This window comes from Cryptomeria japonica, chromosome 3 (assembly GCF_030272615.1).
Source record: "Cryptomeria japonica chromosome 3, Sugi_1.0, whole genome shotgun sequence".
In the NCBI taxonomy this organism is placed as follows: Eukaryota; Viridiplantae; Streptophyta; class Pinopsida; order Cupressales; family Cupressaceae; genus Cryptomeria; species Cryptomeria japonica.
Window position 1 is genome coordinate 905367440 of NC_081407.1, and position 23899 is coordinate 905391338.

The window sequence follows — 23899 nt, forward strand, 5'->3', positions numbered from 1 at the left end:
TTATCATTAGGATTATCCCTGGTCCAATCATATACCTCATTTCCCAAGCTAACTTCCAAAAGGACAGTAAGGGATTATGGCTAATCATTATTCTCATCAGGAGGTGCAGATGTCGTTGTGTCATGGAACTCCTGAATATTCTCTGGTAGTATCACTATGTTGGAACACTATTGCGTCTCCTTATTCTGTTATGTTATTTCAATCACTTAGATTGATGAAACATTGGGAGGGGGTGAAGGAACGATAAGTGGAATGATAGTCTTTGTTTCTTCTTCACATCCTCAATCTTCTTCCCTCTGGCCTTGACTTCCCCTGACGTGTTCTTCCTTCTCTTGGGAGCTTGACTCTCTTCGTCTGCATAAATCCTGACATCACTGACAGTCCTCTGATCATCCTCGGAAGTAGACTCTTCTGGTTTCATCTTTTCATAAGTGAAGGGAACACCCATGTCAACTAACTTATTCATTTGTATATCCACCCATAGGCAGGAGAAATTCAAGACCTCTCTCATCAATGTATTCAGGTCGATCTCTTCTGACTCTGACCAATTAGGCAATAGGATTGCCTTCTTCATTTCACTCTCATACTGTGGATGTGCATGATCTCTATCATCTAATACCTAATCAGGAATGAGGAAAAGTCCACACTTCTTCATGAAATCCACTGACATTCTGGACCAGATTCTTCTCTTCACTGCTTGCTCGTCCATCAGGTTAGCCCAATAATCCTCTATGTCAATCTTATGAGTGAACTTCTCTCCCCCGATCCTTCTGACCTTCTTGTTTGGATTGAACATTCTCTCTTCTTATACGTAGCAAATCGATAGAATGCAAGTTCCTCACTTGCAGTGTTGGCGGCTATGACGGACTGGCAAACCTCTGACGTCTTCCCAACTGAAATAGGGAATGTCATTCTTGTCCTATGCTTCTCTCTCTGGATAACATCGAACTCTAGAAGTGGTCTCACCAATTCCAACAATATCATTCTGTCGGTAGGATACCTAGGAAGTCTGTAGGGTTCAGATTGAAACCCATGAATCCTGAGGTATGTGAAAGTGGGAAACTGTACATACCACAATTCATACTTTTCTATTAACTCTGTTGCCTCCTTGGACAATCTTCTGTGGATTCTGCCTTGCAGCATCTGTGTGATGTACATAGTGAATGCATCATTCACTCTCTTATAGTCTTCAATTCTATGCATGCTTAGCTGGGGGTAGCATTCATAACTTTTGAATTGTCCTTGCCCATTCCCGACTTCACCTTTTCATATTAATCCTCTGTATGAAACAAACCGTGCAAGCAGGTACACCAAGTAAGAAGTCATGGCGAATGACTTGGACCGCTCTACATTCCTTGGCTGAAAATTCAGGTTGTCACTTATAATCTTGGACCAATTCACCAGTGTTCCTCTAAGACAATCCTGGATGAAGTAGAACATCCATCAATCAAATATTGCTCCCTGTGGCATCCCCATCACTCTGATGAGTAGGAATATCAAATCACTATATTCCTCCTTAAAATTTATGCACATGAGTGTCTTGGGAGCCTTGGAATGATGAGACCTAGGCTCAATCATCCACTCTTTGTTAATTAAATTCTTGCATACACCCATCTTCTTCGTGTATCTTTCTGCATAATCCTCCTTGGTCAACCTTGGAATGTCTGTTCTGTGTGGAATTTTGAACACCTCTGCAATAGCATCCTCAGCAAGGTAGGCGATGACAACGCCCTTAGGAGTCTTAATCATTCTTGTGAGCGGATCGTAACATCGTGCACATTCCAGGATAAGCTCACTGCACTGTATGGACTGTGGAAATCCAGCGGCATGGAAAATGCCACTCTTCATAATATTCGCATATGCTGGGGAAGGAACTTGATCTCTGACTCCGAACATCCGACGTTGCATCTGGTCGAAGTCTAAGAAATGCATGTTTGTATCAGTGATCTCCTTCCATCTAGATGAAATCTTAAGCTCTGGATAAAATCCACTCTCCAGCGTCTTCAATAGTTCTTTCCTTTCCTTATATCCCAACTTTGACATCACACTTGTACGAAGCTCGAAGTTAGACTTAGGAAAATAAATAATGTTCTTAATAAAATTCCTGACTTTCTAAAGATTTAGCTAATTTAGAGCATGGAGTCAAGAAAATAACCCATACACTTGGTAAATTTTAGCAATTAAGTTCAAAGTGTGACAACATTAAGGCATGGAAGCCTTCCATAAAATTCATTAATACCTCCTTATCTGAGAAAATATGCAAGCTAAAATGCAAAGGAGTATACCGGATTGATGATGACTAAGGAAAGGTCAACAATTTTGAAGACAACCTGAAAATCAAACTTTTAAAACATGTTGTAAATTTCAAAAATGTGCATAATCTTGATAAAAATTAGTTCTAATGATCAAAACAATCATTTTCCGAAATGTAAGTATAGCTGGTAAAAAAATTATTTCTGAAAATTAAATACTTCAGACTTACCAACACCTTGCAAAGTGGTTTAAATCCCTGAAAATGATGAAAAATGGCCAAGGAAACAGCCCCAAGCAAAATCGCCAAAAATGGTTAGGTGGCTGGAAATGAAAATATCTGAGGACAACCACCTAACAATGGAGTTTCAGACCTGCAATAGCGATAAAATGGTCTAAAAAAATGCACAGAAAACTCCATAAACCACCTCCAAATGTAAAATGCCTAAAAGTTGGAATTGGCTGGACAATAAAAACTTAAGTCTAAAAATTAACGGCAGCCATTAATGGAGGTCAAAATCTGAAGCAAACCTCAGATCTGAAGCAAATCAACAGGTTGGAAATGATGGCAGCCACCAAGCATGAATAAAAATCCACCAAAATATGGCACAAAACACCTCTCCAAGCAAAATCAAAATTTTCCCAACTATGGCGCCAAACTGAAAATCTGAAAATGTTGTCAATGGCAGCTTGGATCTGCAGTGGCAAGGATGGCAGCAATCTGGAAAATCGCCCGAGTTGGGATTGGATACCCCAAACACAAAAAATTGCCTACCTTAGCAAAAATCGATTTTTTTTTAGCTATGGCGCCAATGTGAAATTTTGAAAAATGATATCAATGGCAGCCTTGATCTGCAACAATGAAGGTCTGAACAGCAAGCAAAATGGTGGAGGAAAAATCGCCCAAGTCTCCAAACATGAAATTGCCAATTTTCACCAAAAAATGCTAAAGTTTGAAAAAATCGCCAAACTTAGCAAAATCGAAATTCTGAAACTAGTCTTTAATGGCAGCCAAGAGGAAAAAATGAGGAAAATAAATCCTCAATCCCACACTTCACCAAAAAAATGCCTTGCTAAAATTCACCCAACTTGGAGAAAGATCACTTTCATGGAAACACCTAGCAGAAATAATAACAAAATAATGCTAAGTCTCCTCTCATATACTTGCTTTCACCTCACTTTCACCACACAAGCAATGTGGGATAAAACACTTGTATAAATACTTGCTTGGTGAAAACCTAACTTGCTTCTAGAATGTTCAAATATTAAATAATTATTGCAAGTTATTAAATTTTGCTTTTAAATTTTAAATAATCATTAATAATTATTTTAAAGCAATTAAAATTGGGACTTATTTATTAAAACATTGCAAATTAAATCCAAAATAAGCCTCCAGAAGAAAATCGATTTGGGTTGGGATTGAAAAATCCCTTCAAAAATCATTAAAATGTCAAAATTTACTCCATAAGGGAAATTCGACCCATGCTTGGACAAAAATCCATGCATATCTTCATCAAAATGCACACAAAAACCTCCCAGGGGAAAATCGATATAAGCTTGGACAAAAATCCACTCTATTTGCAAAAAATCACCCCCATGGGAAATTCAACCTCGGTCTGGATTGAAAAATCCACACTCCAAACTCACTTAACTTGGAAAAAACCTCCTTGGTGGAGTTTCGACCCCAGTCTGGATGAAAATCCGGACTCAAAAATATTCCTAGTGGAAAATCGATCCTTGTCTGGATGAAAATCTGAACAAAAATCCAGACTTAGTTGTCACAAAAATCTTGGTAGAAAATCAACCCAAGCCTGGAATCATCCGTAGTCCAGTTTGCACTCTTGGTGGAAAATCGATGGCAGTCTAGATAAACCCTGACACTTAGCCAAATTTTAGCACTTCTAGGGGAAATTCGACTTGGGTATGGATAAACAGTGGGGAAAAATAGTAGCCAGTATGGATTTTAGGGGAAACCCATGTGTAGTATGGATTTTGAGTGGGGGAATGGGTTGAGTAGTCTAGAATGTGAGGGGGAAAGCACCTCTAGCATGGAATTTGACCCTTTAACCTTTAGAATATGAATTTCCCTTAGGATTTTATCATTTTAACCACTCAAAATCACTTAGAAACATTAAATTTAAACTGGACTTAGGCTAACTTTCCAAAAATATGAGCGAAACGCTAGGAAAATATTGGAATAAAGTGTGAAACCAACTTAAATAATACCTTAGGAGTGAGAAAACAACTACAAAAGGTCTGTGAATACCTTGACACTTTAAAATCAATGATGCATGTGTTTAAAAACACGTTAACGCTCAATAGGTCTACACTTAGACAAAAACTTAGGATCATTAAAATATCAACGTTTTTACAACTTGATCCTACTTCAAAAACTCTAGACGGCACTAGGCATGATCAAAACTCCGAGACTCGGGCATGAGAAACGCAAATTGCCCACTAAGCAACCAAAACCCTAACCTAACAACGCAGAAAGCCGGCAAAGAGGGGGTCCCCGTTAGCAATGGGGCGATGTGTAAAAAGGTCACAACAGGAACCAAGAAGGTCCTAAACACAAGATCTTGCCTCATACAAGACCACAAAGGATAACATTACCAAGGGCTAGAGGGACCACAAGGGACTCCTACACAAGGTCAAGGATACTAGGGGTAAAGGAAAAGGTGTTCCAAACTTCGTAAGGCTACAAAGACTACTCAGAGAAGCCTAAATGACCCCTCGATGAGGCAATTCTCATTAACACCCTACAAACATAAAACACCAAAAAGATTCTTAGAGTTTCAATCACCAAAGCCCGAAACTAAATGTTCTATATTTTAATTTTATCCAACCTTGCAATAAAATTAGAAATCATATAAAAACATGCATGTTCAAGACCAACATCAAAATACATAAATGATACATTATACTAATACAACCCATCCACTTAAGGAGGTTCAAATAACATATTAATATTTGGAAAGATGAATGTCCTTCAAAATACAACTTTTAAAATATATAATAAGGAAATATATGAAATGAGAAACCTTGCCACTTAAATTACAATCTTGGAGCTCCTCCTAAGATCATTAATCCCCAACTATGGCTTCCATGCCACCCAACCTCATGGAATCCAAATATCCACTCCCACTATGCTAGGAGATAGTCACATAGGCTAAAACATACATAATACACACGAGGGTAGGCTTAAACTCACACCAATCACAAAGTAAACACATAACAAACACAACATGTAAAGATCACTTGATATCAAAAAGGAATGAAGTATCACTAATTGCCTACAACCAAAATGCATATCATGCAAATTTAACAGAGATTGATCCAAGAAAGCATGATAAATATGCTTGCATTGAATTGATTGCATAAACTTGGATAGATTTTAATGAACACGATGAATTCTTATAAAAGCATAAAGATAAAACCCTGGATGAAAATTCTAGGAGAGGATTAAAAGAGATCTTAACAAGTTTCCACATCATAATGAATGAAATAAAATGTGTTAATTATAGCTCAATATAATAAAAGGAAAAAGAAACTCTTAAGTTTAGCTTAAATGAATAAAGTAATAAAGTACCTAATTAGGTTATTACCATAACTACTCTAACACCCCCCTTAAGATTAAATTGGTGAGAAGCTAAAACCCTAAAGATGAATGATTGAATAGATCCATACATGGATCCTAGCTATAAGTCCTAATGAGGTACCCGCGTACAAATAAATGCAATCTCTCATAACTGAAAAAAAAAAAAGGAGAAAACTAAATTGGAAAAAGTCTTCTCTAAAAGAGAGAAAAACAAACAACCTCTTTGTGCATTTCGGTTGCGGGTGATTTCTAGGACCTGTGGTGTTAGCTATCAAATCTAACATGGTACCAAAGCATCAAATCTATGACTTCCTGTCTATTTTCTAAGAAAATCTAGCCTTGTGCAGTTCCTTGGACTTTGTCTCTTTTGTCATATCCCTAGAGAGTGGAATAGAGTGGCTGACTGTTTGGCGAGGTGAGCTTCAGAGAGCGTAGATGGTTGGGATATTGGAGGAAGGGATAGTTTGCCTTAATGTTGGAGGATAGGAATATGTAGTGTTGGTGTTGGTGGTGTTTGTTTAATCTTTTTTGTTCCTGTCTTGAAGGACCTATGGCCTTTGCTTTGTATCTCTGTTTTGATTGAATAAATCTTTACCCCTTTTTCAAAAAAAAAAGGTTTATGCCAGGCCATTTTGGTATGAATTTGGTCTCTGAATCCTAGAAGCTGTTTTGAAGATTTTGGAATGTCCCCCTATAACTCTTCTCAAGTGGGCCTTGAGCTTTCGAGAAACTTTTCCAACATCCCAAGACGCCTTTCTGACTATTTTGGATTTTTGGAAATTTCTAAAAGCCTCTGGTACAATTATAAGAGTTTGTATAAGTTTTGCTGCCTAAAATAACTTTTCTTTCCAATTCCCAATTTTCTTGATTAATCTTCCAAGCACTTTATTTATTTGATGTCAAACCACAAACACTATCATATCCACCTTCAAAATATTCCTTTACCATGCAGAAAGTCCCCTAGAAATTTCAAAATTCGTCATTTGTGTATGATGAGGTGAGGTTGTAGAGAAATCTACAAAGAAATTTCCATTGGAAAGAAGCCATATTGGGAAGCTCTATCAAGGTGTAAAATATAGATACAAATGTGTCCAAGAAATACTATGAATCATTCCAAGGCATATGGTTTAGATAGAAATGTTAATCAGCGAGTTGTTTTCTGGGCCATTTCAAGGTGTAATATATGTGTAAGTATGATTGCTTTACACAGTCATATAGTAGCATGCAAACAATGTCGAAATACAAAGGTCCTATTATCTATTAATTGTTATTAGTGTTTATGAATGCATGATCTTGGCTTATGCAAAGGAATGGCATTTGTTTTTATTTGATACATTTGAATATTTATATCCTGGATGCCTCTCTACAGGTTCCAAGTGGATAAGCTATTTTCAGCACATATAAAGCATACATTAGGGAGGTGTGTGATGTACTTATGTCGGAAACATGACAGCATTAAGAAATCCCATAAGCATTTATACAAAACACACATATATAATGGAGCAATCAGGTTGAAGACACATAGTAAACACATAATCATAAATTATTTACATGTGCAACAATTATTGTTTACAAAATTATAAGGTAGTTCATTCTATTATAATGATTTGAAACAAGAATAAAATCAGGTTTGCCCAACTGTCCCATATTGAGTAAAAAAGCGGTCACATGCCCTTCTAGCCCCTTATGGTTGGGTCTTGTCCCCTAGCTCATACCTTGTTCCTCAGTTAATCATTATCTTGGCTAGAGAGCCAATGGAGGATTGAGGTGGTTTTATCATTTAAGTTAAGGAGTCAAAGTATGATCAAGTTTGCCCAACCGTCCCATATTGAATCAAAAGTAGTCACATGCCCTTCTAGCCCCCTATGGCGTGGGTCTTGTCCCCTATCTCATACTTTGTTCCATAATTACAATTTCCTTATGCCAGAGAGTTAGTGGATGGTAGTGGTGGCTGAATTCTGCCAAACCCAAGCCCAAGAGCAGTCGCGTGCCCTCCTAGCCTACTGCTTCATTAACATTCAGTAGGTGACTTACTTGGGTGGGCAGTGTCTCCCCACTACAGATCCCTTTCACTTCCTTGGATAATATCACGTGCGGACTAGTAAGTTTATAAATATGCTACTGGTTATGATGGCCAATATCAAATATGTATTTGGAAATGTGGCTTCCCTATAAGTGCAGGTTAGAACATATACCAGAAATAATGCGGGTGGTCATTTACCTTTCCTTGGGATTCGTGTGCATTCCTTTTCTTCCTCTTATATGCATTAAGTGACTCCAACAGGATGTCAGGAAAATTGCTCTGATACCACTTGTAATGTCCCCCACTAGGCTTAGACATGTTTAAACCATAATCAATCTATTTCAATATACTTATGACTCAAACAAAATATATTAGGAGACATTTCCACCTTAACCGGAATTCACTCGGTGATATTCCATTGCCCAACCAATTAACTATTATAAATAATTTGTTCATCTATCCTACATTCATAATTCTTAATGCAAGTGTCAAACCAATTATGATGTCCCAACATGAAAACATTTCCTTTGATAGTAGTAACAAGGATTATACATATAAAAATATCCTCCTTATCATCTTTTATCTTATGGGCTCTTTCTGATTTACAATCTAATATTGTTAATTGTCAAGTTAAGACTATATATATATATATATATATATATATATATATATATATATATATATATATATATATATATATAATTGTTATTTCATCATTACTATATATGTATTACTTATTCTGATTTGAGTATATACACATAAATTAATTAAATAAATAATATAACCAATTACTGATGTCTTTAGACTGATTGCGATGTCGCTTCGTGTGGCTCTGTGGGCTAGGGTTTTTGCGGGATGTGGCGGAAATCTTCCCAAACAAGGCGCAACCAACTGGGCGTCTGTGGTGAAGGGGGGTGATGGCAGATCTCGGAGTCGTGTTACACCGAGAGCAAACTATCATGGCGGATTTGGGTTGTCAAGATATCGACAAGGTTTTGGGGCATTTGCTTCTAGTGTCCTTGCAATGCTTGAACAGAGGTTTCCACCCCCAATCATGACCCCTTGCAATGCCTGAACAGAGGTCAGGTGTGCAAAAAATACGATATAGTGATGATTTGGTTCGCAGGGATTATTCTTCATTGCCAAGAGGTGTGTTGATGCATCACGGTAGAGATATTTGGGCCCCTTCGACTTCGGCTGCGGCCGCAACAACCAAGCCTACTATTGTTACTTTGTCACAGGAGGTGGAGAAAGAGGTCGATCATAATGAACTCGTTTTTGCTGCCTTAGGGCTTAATGGGCATTTTAGAGGAGTTTGGCCAAGTCTTGGTGATCTTCATAAATGGATTTCAGATCATCGGGAGCCCATTGTGGATGACAGTGTGCAGATATACCCTCATGCTCGAGGGTTTTTTGTTATGGTTTTTCAAACTGTGGAGGATAGAAACAAATCCTTGGTGGCTGCCAATGGTGCTGGGAGGACAGCAATCCATTGATGCTTAAACCGTTGCATCCAACTTTCAACCCTGAGTCAAAATCCTTTGATCGCTCTCCTATGTGGATTAGACTTCCAAGCCTTCCATTGCAGTTCTAGTTTCACTCGTGTTTTGAAGCTATTGGGAACTCCCTAGGTAAGTTTTTATTGACTGATGATGGCTCTCTCAATTTGCTACATACTACTTTTGCTGGTGTCTTGGTGGAGATGGATATGTCCATGGATCTCCCTTCAGAGATCTCTATTTCTACTTCAGAGGGAAGTTGGCTTCAGTCTGTGGATTGTGAAGGGATTTCTTTAAGATTGGACATAATGCTGATTCTTGTGCAAAGCGTGGGGTGAAGAGACTAGCTTCATGGTGGAAAGATGTTACCCCCCAATTTTACACAGTGGATAAGTTGGAAGTGAATCTGAAATCCCCCCAGGATGTTGGGGGTTTGATCAACGATTCCATTGTGAAGGCTCCAAAACTAACAAATGATGTGCAAGGTTTGGCTGGTGGTTTGGTTGGCGTGAGAGATGGAGGTTTTCAAGAGGGTTGCAGCTCCATTCAGGCTGCTAAAGGAGATGCACAGATAATGAAGGATGGTCCTAGCTCTCAGGGGGATTTTAATGTAGGACTGGTTGAGGGGATTCAGTCCGAGAATCCTTGTCGGGATTGTTTGGGGTTGGTTGAAGTGGATATTCAAAATCTGAAATCATTGGAGACTGCCAAAACTAATGGATGGATAGAGGTGAAGCGGAAGAAGGGCAAGCGGGGAAAGGAGGGGAGTATTTGTTATGACCCCTCTCTTGAAGGGGGAGATGTATCTGGGGAGGTGGCTCCCTAATTGGAGCCCCACCTGGTTCAGGCCAGTTCAAAATCCCGGGTTATTAATAAAAAATCACTATTACCAACCAAAAAAAATAAATTACTGATGTCTTTGCTAATTATTTTTTTATAAATCATTAATATTACTGCTTTCAAACCTAATTTATTAATATAGTAAGTAGCTGCTAAAGGCAGACAGATCTGACAGTGTCAGATCTGGTCTGCCACTGTTATGAATATTGCAGTTTAGTATTATTGTTAAATTCTGCATCTGGTCTGCCACTGTTATGAATATTGCAGTTTAGTCTTATTGTTAAATTCTGCACAAAACATTATCAGTTTTATATATTAAGCATTCGTATTATATACATTCCTATGTATACCACCCAAGACAAGGATGTTACTGTGTGTAATTAATAACGGTACTGATCTCCTCCCGTAATCTTCTCCTATTCCTTCCATGCAATCCCTCTCTATATATCCTTTTTTTTAATTTGAAGAGACATATAAAATATGTCTTTAAAAGCAAGACAAATCACACCCCTTCAGAACACTAATTACTTGTTTCATAATTAGATTGCACCCTTCGAAGAATAAAGTTCCCTTCTTCAGCAAATCGCACCTCTTTCCATAACACGTAATATCTCTCTATTAACCAAGATGCCACTTGTAACTCTTGATAATTGGTCAGCGTGTTTAAATCACACCCTTTCTTGGAAAATTGTAATTTGGTGATTACTTTTAGTTTTGTTGTCTAAATAAATCTGTTCCTTACCGCCTATGAATCATTGTCTTTATAAGAGATCGTTGCGTTTAATTATATGGCCATTATTGTATTTCTCAGAATATTAATTACATAATCGTTTTCCTCAAAGATTATTGATCACTGTTTTGAGAGGAGTTGGCCTGAATTAACTTACTTCAATTTCATTTATTTTAAACAAACTTTGGGACTTTATATTAAAAGATGGACAATATGAATTTTGTTATTTGTTTTCCTTAACTGCTAGTTATAATATATTGCTGCTCCTTTCATTAATCATAAGTTTAGCATTAGTTTAGAGATCGAAATGCTTAGGGCAACTAACTAATTAATTGAATAGATATGATTATTTCTTTCAAATATTATTAAATTAAATAAATAAACTATTATTAATAGATCAAATATATATATATATATATATAATTATTAATAATTAATATTGTTTGTCAAATATTGTTATATCAATTTGATATAGGGACATGACATTGGTGCATGGTGTACAGTTTTGAAATTGTGAAGTCTTACATTCGTAAGACAATTTCATATGATGGTTTTGCTGTCAGATCGGGGGCATGACAGCTGCCATGCCCAGATCCTGGCTTGTCATTATCAAATGTGGAACCTAACATCTGAGATGAACGTTGTATTTACAGTAAAGTTTGGGGTGTGAGTGTGGGCTTTCTTGAAGATGAGATGGGTTTGCTTTACTATGAAAGAGTTTTTGGGATAGTTGTCTAATACTTAATCTTGATTCCTTATGCCATAAAAGTTGCTTGAAGGTACTAAGAGCCACAGTTGATGTACTTTTCTTTCCCATCTTTATATAATCTTGGACTTCTAGTTGAATCCATATTAAGAACCATTTCCTTTCTGTGCAGTCAAACTATGAGGTGTCTCATTTTCTTGGTCATCTGATCTTCGTAACTGTCAATCCTGCTTATCATGCTTGCATAAATATTGTAATAGTGAAGGTACTAAGCTGCTAGTACCTTCAATATTCCCATATCATACGAATGAATAAGAGGTAGTGAGACTTTAGGCAAATGAAAAATGGACGGGGAAGCGGAGGGGCAGGCCAAAATCACAACCCTATTGGGTCTGGGAAAGTCCCCCCTTCCCCCCGTAAAGGAATAAATATACTAACATGGAATGTTAGGGGTATGGGGGCTCCTAACAAACAACGCTTAATTAAGCGAAGCATACTGAAATCTACTATGGACCTTGTAATGCTGCAAGAAACAAAATTGGGTAAGACTGAGATGGTCAATTTTAGCAGAAAAATCACCCAATGGCAGATGGAAATGGTGGAGTCTATTGGGGCATTGGGTGGACTAGGTATAATGTGGGAAAAGAACTCAATTGCATTTACATGCCATACCAAGATGCAAAACTCGATGGCTGGTAAAGTAAGAGCCCTTGCCTAAACCTTGAGTTTATCATCGTAAATGTATATGGCCCAATTCCAACAGACAAGAAGAGAGTAGTTCGACAGGAAATTGAACATTTCTTAAACAATCAAGATGAGAAACACATCATCATAGGTGGTGACTTCAACACCATCTTGTATTCAACTGATAAAAGTGGAGGGGTAAAAACCATGAGACGGCCACAAAGAGACTTCGCAAACTGGATAAATAACAATAACCTCTTGGAAATCAGGACTGAGATGGGTTTTCACACATGGAGTAACAGGAGAAAGGTTTCTCCAACATTGCAGAAACACTTGACAGATTTTTTCTCAAAGGAGACCTGACTGACCTCAAATCAGAATTAAAAACTACCGTATTGCCAAGGCCAGGCTCTGATCATTACCCGGTGCTATTAGAACTAATGGGGGAAGCAAAGCAAACTGAGTGTTCTTTCAAGTTCGAACTGATGTGGTTTAAGCATGATGACTTCCTCCCTAACATGCAGAAATGGTGGAATGATAGTGTCTTTATAGGATCTAAAATGTATTGTCTTGTCTCTAAGCTGAAAGAGATTAAACACAAACTGCTAGAATGGAACAAAAAGAAATTCAAAAACATCTTCGAGGAAAACTCAAGAATTGAAAAGGAGCTGGAAACAATGAATAACGTTGTGATGCAATACGGGATGACCCTAGAAACATACGAGGCGGAAAAAAAGCTTCTATGTGAATATGAGAGTATTCTGGCCAAGGAAGAGATATACTGGAAACAGAAATCTCGAGAGACGTGATTAGAAGATGGAGACAGAAACACTAAATTTTTTCACAACAATGTCAAAATGAAAAGGGCAGTAAACACAATTACTCAAATCACCAATGACAGGGATCAGATCATTACGAAACAAAATCTGATCACAAAAGATGCTACCAAGTATTTTGAAAATATTCTCAATAACTGGGAGCACTCGGACCTTCTTAATAATAGGACCTTATTGAAAAACATACCCAAATTAATAACAAAGGATGATAATCAAATGTTGAACTCCAAAATCACCCATGAAGAAGTTAAGGTTGCTCTGGCACAATTCCAAGGCGATAAGGTCCCTCGACTGGATGGCTTCCCTGCTGGCTTTTTTCAGAAGTGCTGGCACATCTTAGGGGATGACGTCACTGATGCCCTGGAATCTGCCCAAAATGCAAGAAAGATCTTGAAAGAAATCAATAACAACTTTTTGGCCTTACTCCCGAAAAAGGAGAACCCCTCAAAGTGGGAAGAATTCAGGCCCATTTCTTTATGCAACATGACTTACAAACTACTAGCAAACGTCATGGCTAATAGACTAAAAAAACTACTACCAACCATAATATCAAAAGAACAAATTGGTTTTGTACCCAATAGATCAATTTTGGGTGGGATTATTATAGTCTAGGAAGCTATCCACTCCAGTCAGTTCCAAGGGCAGCCTAATATGCTGATAAAATTAGACATAAAAAAGGCTTATGACAAAGTGGATTGGTATTTCCTTTGTAGCTGCATGAAAGCCTTTGGCTTTAACTTTAACAAGCAATAGGTGAATTGGGTCCACTTCTGCATATCAAACCCAAGGTTCTCAATCTTACTAAATGGGAAACCGGAAGGCTTTTTTGGAGCTACTAGGGGACCTAGACAGGGAGACCCCCTATCCCCATTCTTATTCATCATCATGTCTAAAGCCCTAGGAGGAAGGCCTGGACGCATCACGAAGAGCTAGCAGGCTAGTAGGGATTCAGATCACAGGAGGGGTAGACCCGTGCACCCATCAACAGTTTGTTGATGACACAATGATTTTGGGTAAAGGTCAGTTGAATGAAGCCAAGGAAATCAAGAGGATCCTACAATCTTATGGGCTGGCATCCGGGGAAATGATCAATAAGGAAAGAGATATTCTTTTTCAACATGAAAGCACAGGAGGAATTTAGAATATCTTCATTTCTAGGGTACAAAATTGGCAATCTACCATTCTCATATTTAGGAATGCCTCTAGACAAAGGCATCAGAACCAATAAACTCTGGGATCCCCTGATTGAGAGGGTTGGGAAAACGTTGTCATCCTGGAAAGCCTTATGGCTGACAGGGGCAAGAAAACTAACCCTCATTAAGACAGTCTAGGCAGCAATGCCTATCTATCTACTATCATGTATACCACTCCCGAAAGGGGCCTATAAGAAATTAACTCAAACAATCAAAGATTTCCATTGGAACGGCACAGAGGATAAGAACAAAATCAAACTGATATCATGGGACAAGATATGTCGAGAAAGGAGTGATGGAGGCACAGGAATTAGGAAACTATTGTGGCAAAATAAGGCCTTAGGGGCAAAACTAGCATGGAGAATGTACACATCCTCAGAAGCCAAATGGGCCGAAATCCTTAGGAATAAATATATATCAAGTAATCAAAGAGAAGCAGTATTTAGGGATATAGACCCACCCAAGGGTTCTAGAATCTTGAAACTTTAAAAAAGAATGCCGCATGCTCATATCTAATCATCTATCGTGGGATATTCGCGATGGTAAATCTGCCTTGTTCTGGGAAGACTCCTGGGCGGATACCCCCACGATAGACAAACTAATGGATACTACCGATATATAGGACCAAATGAAAACTCTATGGGGTAGTCATGTAAGGGATTATATAACAATGGAACCAGAATTGACAATTGGATGGGAATGGAAAAACATGCACCCATTCATGATGGACATCAAATCCCATGAACTATACCAAATTCTTGGATGCAGAATAATAATATTCAGACCTAGGCCAGATGAGCTAATCTAGTCTAGATCAAAGGATGGACAGTACAACTGTAAAGATGGTTTTAGAACCATATATGATGAGGCAAACACTGCCAAGGACTACATTCCAAATATACTATGTTGGGACAAATTTTGTCTCCCAAAAGTTAGTTTCTTTGCCTAGGCTGCAATTCAGGGGAAGGTCCTAACTACTGAACAATTTAAACTCAGGGGCTATGAAGGGCCCTCAATCTGTCTCTTATGCAAAGAAGACGAAGAGACAAATGACCATATCTTCACAACCTTCAACTACACACAGAAATGTTGGTATTGGCTATTGGCTCAACTAGGTTGGTCAAGCGCCCTTATCCCTTCCCTGATGGAATGGTTCAAAGGTTGGCCGATCATCAAAAGGAGGAGTATCTTCCACAACTTATGGATATGTAGTCCAGCAATAGTAATCTGGGAAATTTGGAAGGAAAGGAATAGGAGAATTTTTCAGGAAAAAGAAATGAAGGAAGAGAATATTATAGCAAAAATAGAAGCTTCTATCACAGAAATCTCCAACAGCAAGAATGTGACCATCCCACAACATGATAAGACATTTGCAAATTGGGATAACTTCGTCAGAAGGCAATGGAAGGGGATTAAAATTCCTCCATTCACTGGGAAGGTTAGCATAAATAAAACTGAAGCAAGAAAAGCTTGCAAATGGGTGTCCCCAAAGATTGGATGGTTTAAACTCAACTTCAATGGAGCATCCAGAGGCAATCCAAGGATGGCAGGTGGAGGGTTGTATAGTACAATCAGATGAGGGGTGTTGCATTGGCTCTAAATCCATACACCTAGGTCAATGCACTAACAATAAGGCAGAACTGTTGGGCCTAATAGAAGGTTTAAATCTATGCAAACAATTGAAAATATCCAAATTGGAAATAGAAGGTGACTCAACCATTATAATTAACGCAATGAGAACCAGAACAATGCCAAACTGGGAACTTAGAAGTCTACTGAATAGGGCCATTTCTCTACTGGAAAGCTTCTTAGATTACACAATAAATCACATAAATAGGGAGGCTAATACATTGGCAGATAATCTAGCCAATATAGAGGCAGATGGAAGGAATAAAACCACATCCTTGACATCTAGACATTCAGAACAGGTAACTCATGGGCAGCCAGGGGCTTCAAAGGTATAGTTCCCAGCTTTATATGTACAATGACCCCTACCAGCACATTCTCACATTTTCATTTACATACTTCCATCGACATATGTATTTGCAAACATATATATGTATATGCACAAATAGCGGTATGTATGTACATATATATTCATACTTATATACTTGTATGTGCATACGTGTATATATATGACCAGTTATATATATATGTGTGTGTGTGTGTGTGTGTGTGTGTGTGTGTGTGTGTGTACTCTCATATATACTCACTAATAATAAACACAGTTGAGATCATCATACACCCTCCTTTGGCTCCCAATGGACTTTATCAATATAATATATACATATTCATATGTGTATATATAAATACATATATATATATATGCCTATATTTATATATACATACATATATATGCATATATATATATAGACATATAAATATGCATATCTATAAATACATATGGTTATATATATATAGTCATATATGCTTAATTTCACAATTGGATCGGCAATAAAACCCCGAATAAGATAAAATAATCAGATTAGATTGAGAAAAATAAAATATCTTGAAATAAGAAGAAAAGAAGGAGTGTGGTAAAATACTCTTTTGTCTTTATGCCAGATTTCATAAATACTTTACTTATGCAAAAGTAAGTTATCACATAATAAAACTTGTTCTTTTCATTTTGTCGACAAATGAAGAGATCGTATAGGAAAGATGGCTGAGCGGTTCAAGGCGTAGCATTGGAACTGCTATGTAGGCTTCTGTTTACCGAGGGTTCGAATCCCTCTCTTTCCGTATATTCGCCTTAGTCTTTTTTGCATCATTTTCTCATGAATCTAAACCCAATAAGATGCTTTCGTCCTCCCGCAATATCCTTCTATTTCGGGATAGAGAAAATAAAAAGAGTAAAGGTATGGCAAAGGAAAAAAATAAATATTAAAAATATAAATACATGGAGACATATATATATATATATATATAGACACACACACACACACATATATATAGACATATATATCAATACATATATATAGATATATATATATACAATCTGATTTTCAATCATCATATGTTAGGCCTTCCCATACAGGTTTCGTTCAATTGCTTAAAGCAATCATGCATTGGAAACACTAGAGTGAAAGGCTAACAGATAATCATTAAAAAGTAATCAATATCTTTTAATTCGAAACAGCAAGGCATTCTGGGGATGGAGACCTGTCAGAGTTATCCGATAATAATCATACCGCATACCATGAGGTGAATAGTCACTCATCACAGAACAGTTATCTCTCAACCGAGGTGGAAACTTAACTTACCGATAGTGTCGGTTAGCAAAACCAATATATCTAGTGGCAAAACTCACAATTTAACTCTGTCATAAACAATGGATTCTGGTATTTGTTTGTGCCCAAAAAAGCGTGAGATGTCTTTTATGGGAGAGATATCTAAGAAACATTGGTCGGTTATTCTGAGGTCAGAGGATGACTTGGTCATTCATGCGACCAAGAGGATTCTGGGAAATGAGCTTATGAACATAGAGCATAGGAAACGAGTCAACAGTGACATCCCTGTGGGGTTTGCAGCCATATTACTCACAATAGGAGAAGACAAGGCAGATACAGTCTCATTTGGTAGGTTAACATTCAATAACAAATACCTAGTTAATCTAGAGCTGGCTATTAAATGTGTTGATGATAATCTATGTATCCCTTATCTGGAAGATTATGTCAAAGCTTCGGAAGCCATAGACAAAGGAGAATCACTCAAAATAGATTTTAAGGGGCCCATTCTTATCATCAAGGACCAAAAACTCTTCCTACAGCGACAACCAGATATATCAAGGAATATTACATTCCTTAAACAATGGCTAGGTGTGGTAAAAGAGCCAAAAGGAGATTGGTGGGTAAGCTATATGATTGATGAGGGCTGGACCCCGTTACAAGCTGAAAACCCCGTTGACATGGGGGCTGAGGAAACACGGGCTTCTAGCACAGAAGCCGCAGATGATAGGGATGAATAAGGAATCTACATAACAATAGTTTTCTCTGTATACAAATATAATTACTTTAACACATAGGAAAGAAGGATCTTTAGATAGCAAACTTTACGCATAGAACTGATTATGAATGCATTTTGACAAAAGGGTTGATTTGGACAGGACATATACTTAGAAACGCATGGCTCTGTTATAATATAGATAAATAAGGGCAAGGCCACTGATTTGGTGTCATTTACAAAGACATATATATACTGAAATAGCGTTGTTTAGAATCAGGATTTATCTTTCAATCAGACATATACTCTAATGTTGGTTTTCTTAAATTAGCATATCAGACATGACTTAACAAGTATGACCTAAGGCCACTCGCATACATCTATCTTCAGGATGCAGAGACAGGAAGTATTGTCGTAACACTTGCATATTTGGCTTAATCTAGCATTTGCATTAAGACACTTTTGTGATTAGAATGTTAAGGTAATATTATGGATAACATGACAGATGGGTTGTATTATTATCAGTCTCTTGATGACCAATGTTTACTTCACAAAAATTATTGTAACCTGGGTAATCTTTCATATTTTAGTCAACAGTATGATCATGGTGCTGACTCAATATAAAAGACGTCTAGGTTACAATAACAATAGTGGAAAGCATAATAGAAGCTTGCTGAGATAATAACAGTTCTTTCTTTTTATTTGCACTAACACTTCATGAAGTGGTTTGCAGCAGGATTGTGTTGTGAATCTATCTTGCAGGTGATAGAGTAAGTCAGAAGGAAATGAAATATGGTAAAGGCGGCAAATTTTCACAAGGAAGACTATTGAATGCAAGTTTGCACAAGGAAGATTATAGAAATTATCTGTGTAGGGCCTTTTACACCTAGAATGAAGGTATTGTAAAGGAAATTATGTAATGCAATAAATGATGTAGAATTTTAATACTAGCTTGTGACTAGACCTAAGGTCTCGGCCAAGGTTGGAGGTTTTCTCCACTCCGCTCTTTCCTACCGGTGCCCACACTGAGCGGAGATTGTAATTTTATTTATTAAAAAAATATGGCTTCGGCCTTTTACCGAGCGACAAAAAAAAAAAGAGGTAGTGACACTTTTCTTATCCAGATAGAGAACAAGGGATCTATTATATATCACAAACTAAAAAATGAAATCTAAATCCTGAGTGAAAGAGGTACCTCCATTCAAGCAAATGATAAAAATCACAATCTAGAATCCTCTTCCACACTAGGTATGCCAAGCCTACAAATAAGTGTTGGGATGTAGTTATCTACCAAATTCTGGCCACACCCAAATCTGCATCCAATGCAGCCTAACATGACCCAGGCACATGTGGTTTATTTCACCTAATTTCAAATATATCCCTTTAGAAGATCAATGTGATAAAACAAATATATCATTAGAACCTAAAGCATATTATTGTTACATTACATTCCAACCAGCTATTACATTTGTAATGTATCGTGAACCATGAACCAGTATTGCCAAGATTTAATCTAGTAACAGACGAGTCGTAACAAAGCATTTTAAACCACATATATTAGCAAATAGTTGTTGAACAATGTGGATATTTGTTTGTGATTGGCTTGGAACATATATCAGCAAATCATTGTTGAATGATTTGGATATTATTTTGTGATTGGCTTGGAACATATTTCAGTATATTCATTTGCATAAATATGATATGGTATATGTGATCTCGCAAGTACTGTGATGATCTTCTATTTCAAATTTCAGCATTCATTTTTTATGTTTCAAATTTAATATAACAGTGTAACCATGCTCTGGGGGGTCAGTATTATATGTATCTACTATATGCACTCCGTCACACCTGCATACCTAAGATTATTGTGCAACAGAGATAAGAGTCTGATTTGGAAAAATAAATGTAACCATTCTTCCAAAACTCTTTCTTTTACCACATATCAACTTCGCTGTCAAGAGTAGAATAACTCCTCAAACAGTTATGAGCCTCCAAATTCATATCCAAAAGATGTAATCCAGCTGTTATTAGGAACTAAGCAAGCTAAAGACTGACTAATGATGTTTTAACTTTATTTTGAAGATATTGAATCCACAAACCCATACCATTCTCCAAATTAGAATTGAGGATCTATGTTGTCTACAGATGAAATACTCAACTAAGATAGAAAATCAACTTAAAGCAGTAGTCCTCTCCTTCCAAATAGTCTGAATGAATTCCCATTGTGATCCTTGAGTCAAGAATTCTATTATAATTTCTTCCCATGAGATTCTGCTCACTCAGGAAAACTGATGATTGTCAACTGTGTTTTCAGTTTTTTAAAGACAATCTCTTGTAAATCTTGAAATTTGTGGAAACTTGATTTATGGATGTTTCTCTTAGGGCCTTCTTTCGAGTATATTGAGGACCCTATATATAGTTGTTTTGGGTTTCTTATTTATTATAATTCTCTCAAGGTGTAGTTTAGGTATGTGACATCTGCAATTATTTTCTAGTTATGAAGTTCTCTCATGTTTCTAGTATGTGGTAACTATTTTAGAAAGCTTGAAGTATGAACTATGGCAAGTTGTGTATGTTTATGGCAGAACACTAAAAGTTAATTCAGGTTGAATCTTGACATGAATTATCATCTTTTCTCTTGACATATTCAGGTCAGAACTATCAGAGTTGAGAAGTGTATCAATGAAATTGCGAATCAATTGAATAAACCAAAAGTTGAGTGGAAGCCTGACTTGAAAGGTTTGTTTATTTGGTCATGCTACCATGTACAGTATTTCCTGGATAGATTTTCTATTGATGCCATTTTATATGATTTAAATTTGTCTACAAAGTATATTAGCATAAAAAAGGTTTGCATATGACAAGGAGATGGATTTAATTGCTTTCTCTTAAATTCACTTCTGTCATAAATGGTTTCGGTGGGTTTATTTAACTAAAAAAATTGTTTACTTATTTCATTCTTTGTAGCTGAAAGAGAAGCTATGAAGAAAGAGCTGAGAGTAAATTTCAGCTTGGGGAAAAGGTTTGTTTTTCTTTTTATAATTAATACATTCCTTCATTATAATTTAGGAAAAAGGAGATGAGCATAGTGTTGGAACCCTAAATTTTCATTACAATACCCCTGACATGATCACCAAACTTTTGTATTTAAAGTGGTGAAAGGTTGAAGCTACAGAAGTTTTCTTTTACCTAACATAGAATCCCACATATTGTCTCCATTATGCCCTAATGATATATGAAAAATTCCTGATAAACCCAAGAAAGATCAGTAACATAATAAATAAAATCGGAAATGAAACTTTAAGGGGTTTCCGATAGAGCAAGTTCTGTCGATAAAGAATATGAATGGAATGATCGGTGTGAGTTAAATTTATGATAAAATGAAATGAAGGATTGCCCAGATGATCGAAAGAAGTTTTGCCGACGAAGCAGAAAGCACCAAAAGTGACATGAACATATCGAAGAGACGCCTCTATCGGGTCTTCTTCATATATATAGGATAAAAAATGTAAATCAGCGGGGGATAATATATCATACCGTAAGGGTATTATCACTGTTGTGGTGTAATTCTGCTTTAAGCAATACAAAATCAGTATTCTTTCTGCGTATATGTGATATTCAGATTAATGTGGTTCGTTATTTCGAATCTACCTGCTATTTCAATACTGAGAAGATTGGAGACTGAATTAAGATTTCTTTCTATATATTATTGCTATCTTGTTATTTTCAGTTCATGAACAGGAAGACATGTATTCTTGGATAAGTTGCTATAGGGGCTTGATTAAATTCGCCGTATAGTGACCGTCATAATAAGAGTAGTACTTGTAGGAAGAACAGCAGTGGATAGTTGTAAGACTGTCTAGTAAGGAGACCAAAAGAGATAATGTTCCATAAGACTCTGCGCCCATCGAGAAGAAATACACTGGTCTATATTGCATAGCATTGCATCCCATCGAAACCAAGTCAAGAAAACATTTTCATTCCATAAAATAGATTTCATTTCAGTTTTAGTTTTGCACAGTAGAAGTAGAAGATAAACTTGAGGTCATTCTCATTTGCATGCCATTGAAGAGTGACCCCAAATAGGACTATTGTAACAAAATCTGCCTAAGCATCATTAGCTGATCATAGTACAAACAGAGAATAGCTGGTGATAAGGTGTACCCGCCTTAGTCTGGGAGAACCAGAAGTGAAGGGAAGTATGGCTTAATTGGTCATTCCGTTAGTTGGCCAGAATCAGTTGCTGATCCTGATCATAGAAGGTGGCATGCTCTTAGGGATCATCTAACCAGTGATTTTGAGCACCAACACATAGGTAGCTTTTGGACCTTGTGTTTTCAGTTTTACCCCAAAGAAGCAACTGGAAATTTTTACATTAAATAGTGCATTGTAAAAGTCATGCCTAATTTTTAATCACCACCATGAGGTTCGTGACAATGAATTTGTTCATTTGACGGTTGTTGCCATAATAAGTCTGTTGTTTAATGGTATGGTAGTCAGATTAGTACTGTAGGGTATGGTTATTTAATGTAAATTCGGGCGAATCCTTCAATGAATTTATTGTAAATTCAGGCAAAGTCTTACTGGGTTTTATTCTCACAGAAACAGTGCGAGGGGTTGGAACGTAATGAAAAAGAGAGGCAGACAGAAAAAAGAAGCTACAAAGGACTTATGGTTGCAGAGAAAATGACTTCCAATAAGGATATCACATCAGGGAGTAAGTCTCTTCAGGAGTTGAAAAAAATTTCACGTGATATTACCTTAAGGAAGGAGCATATATGGTTACATATGGCCGAGTTTATATTACTTTGCTCTGAAATTTTCTCCATGTGAGGAAACATCTCAGGTAGATCATATCAAGTTTTGTAGTCATCCACTAAGTGAGATCAAGCCAGTAAGAGCTGGTTGCAAGTTCTTCTGCAAATAGAGAAATGGAGCTAAAATCTAGTTCTGAAAGTCATAGCTGCCATTTGCAAATTCTGAAGCAAATAGAGGCATGTTTTCTCCATAAATGGGTTCCTAGACTCCCCTGGACTCGCACCGGCACAAGTGATGTTGGTGAGAGTGGCATGGAGTCACGGATACAAACTATGGCTTTTGAATCATCCAGGACCTACCTTAGACACCTTCGTAGGAGGAATGCAGGCTCTGTTGAGCCATAGACTTGTAGTTATTGTTTTGACATTTGTGTGGAACATTTGATGTCATGGATTTTATATTCCATGAGTTTTATATACATTTGCCAATATTTATGTATCTAAGTTTGTTATTTCTTCCAACTACAATTTGCGTTTATAGTTATGTGATCAAAGTATACTTGTGTACATGATCAAATTAGCTTCTATTTGATGATGTTATTGTGCCTTTAGGTTTTATCAAATAAAGTGTGCATGAAACAAGTTTTAAATCCTTAAAAATCTCTAAATTTCTTCGGTTTTTCACTTTGCCGAGCAAGTTTTTTTGCCATGTCTAAAGTCCTGAGTCAATTCATCCTTGCCAAGTCCGCACCGAATCCAAGTCTCGTTTCTATGGGTTGTAGGCTACAGATGTTTTAGGCAAACTAGCAATGAGAGGGTTCTGCTTAGTCTTTTACAATGT

At 37.0% G+C, this 23899-nt stretch overlaps 1 protein-coding gene and 1 non-coding gene across 3 annotated transcripts in view; one reads left to right on the forward strand and one right to left on the reverse strand.

The window, feature by feature from the left end:
* LOC131067026 (eukaryotic translation initiation factor 5B) overlaps positions 1 to 23899 on the reverse strand; it is a 48674-nt gene that overhangs the window by 18349 nt on the left and 6426 nt on the right. The gene's annotated exons all lie outside the window — the stretch shown is intronic.
* On the forward strand, positions 17015 to 17101 carry TRNAS-GGA (transfer RNA serine (anticodon GGA)). Its single transcript has one exon. It is a non-coding gene; the product is annotated as a tRNA-Ser (tRNA).